The sequence below is a fragment of the Gavialis gangeticus genome, unplaced genomic scaffold, assembly GCF_001723915.1.
Source record: "Gavialis gangeticus isolate Ggan-Ray unplaced genomic scaffold, GavGan_comp1, whole genome shotgun sequence".
In the NCBI taxonomy this organism is placed as follows: domain Eukaryota; kingdom Metazoa; phylum Chordata; order Crocodylia; family Gavialidae; genus Gavialis; species Gavialis gangeticus.
Genome location: NW_017729033.1, coordinates 46,094,774 through 46,096,639, shown reverse-complemented (window position 1 = coordinate 46,096,639; position 1,866 = coordinate 46,094,774).

The window sequence follows — 1,866 nt, the reverse complement described above, 5'->3', positions numbered from 1 at the left end:
GTGAATCCCATCCTCCATCCTTTGTAGGCCTTTCTATTTAGCATCAGGAGGTCTGCTAGATCCCTGGAGAGCCAGGGAGGATGCTGTGCCCTCTTGGTGCCTTTCCTCCAAGATGGAATAGAATTAGCTTGTATGTTGAGGATCGCTGCCTTGAGGAGCAACCACTCTTCCTGAACTCCCCTCCCTCTGGGTTCATGGTCCCTTAGGGGCCTCACTGACAAGCCTCCTGAGCTTGTCAAAGTCAGCTTTCCTGAAGTCAAAGACTTCCATATTGCTGATTGACTTGCCAGCTTTATGGCAGAGGGTGAAGATGATCAGCTCATGGTCGCTGTCACCCAGCTTCCCATCGATCACTAGGTCACTGATTAGGTCATCCTCAGCAGCCAGTACCAGGTCAAGCAGCGCTTTACCTCTTGTTGACCCGTAGACTTCTTGAGTCAGGTAGAGGTCATCCACACACGATAGGAAGCTTTGCGATCGCTTGGATTTTGACCTAGTTCTGCAGCCATGTTTGTGATGCTCTTGAAGGCAAGATGAAGATGGAGAAAGCTGAAGCTAAAAGACTGGACATAGCATTACAGGCACAAAAGCTTTGCAGAAAGGACCATGAGTTACACTGATCCCCTGGACCCAACAGAAGTTCACTGTTGGGTCCTGGGGGTTGGGGAATCCAGCTGCTGTTTAGATCTGCTGCAAGCCTGCAGCTGAGGTCCCCTAGCAATGCCCTTCCCCCCTGTCAGCCCTGGCATTGTTTTCAGAATGGGAGAGGGCAAGGGAGCTTGTTCTGGAAGTTCTCCAATCAGCTTTGGAAGATGGGGTGGGTGGATTGGAGCTCCCCCACCTTGGTAGCGGGGAGGGGGCAAGCTCCAATCCACCCACCCCACCTTCCAGTGCTGGCTGAAAAAACACCCAGATCTAACTCCCTCCTCTCTCTTTCCCTGCTCCCATTATGAAAACAATGCTGGGGCTGGGAATCAGTGCAGATACAGGTTACTAAAACCAATCCATTTTGGAGCACCTTCATCTGAACCCTCATGCAGTGAGGGTTCAGATTTTCATGGGATTAGGCCCTTTTAAAGTGCTCTGCAGCTGTGCACTTCTGTTTGGTCATGGCTTTAGAGAACTTTTAGGAGCCAGATCAGGCAAAAATTGTCACTTCTGTCTGTGCCTCTTCTGACCATATGCCTCCTCCTCACTTTCTTAAATGCAACAGCAAATTTGCTGAACAGATTCTATGTTGTCTGCTCACTGTGCACAGATCTTTCTTCAGCTCCACTTAATTCTTCATGTCAATGCATTTTTAAGCATGTTAGAACATCTCTTTGTAAATGTACCATAAATAGGATCCATCTCCAAAACAAGCTTGTCCTCTTCCATCAAACCAGGTAACAATTTCAGGAAAAGAGTTTAAGGGGAATTTTCTTAAATAGTAAAGCTGTTCCCTTGCCCAGCTAATGGCAAAGTATCCCTGCTAGGAGGCATTTATTTTGGTCTCTAGAGATCAATTATGGCACAAACCATTTCCTTCCGTTTCAACTCCTACTAATTTTGATCTAGTGAGATGTCAGCTGTCCCTTCAGTACTGAGAAACAGCAGCATAACATACTCATTATAGCCAGCAGGTAGTGAACATCAAGTGGGAATCATCTCCTGCTGGGTAAATACTAACCATTTAATTGATTTCTTGCCCTTTAGCAGTTATTGAAAACAAAAACAAACCCCAGAACAGAATAAAGTATTATTAGAGGAATGATTTAAAGCTGTGCAAAAGTTCCAGTGTAGTTCTTGCAAACCTAGTGGCTGCACCGATACTAAAATACAAATTTGTAATGGGAGTGGAATTTAAAATCATAGGAGAATACAAGG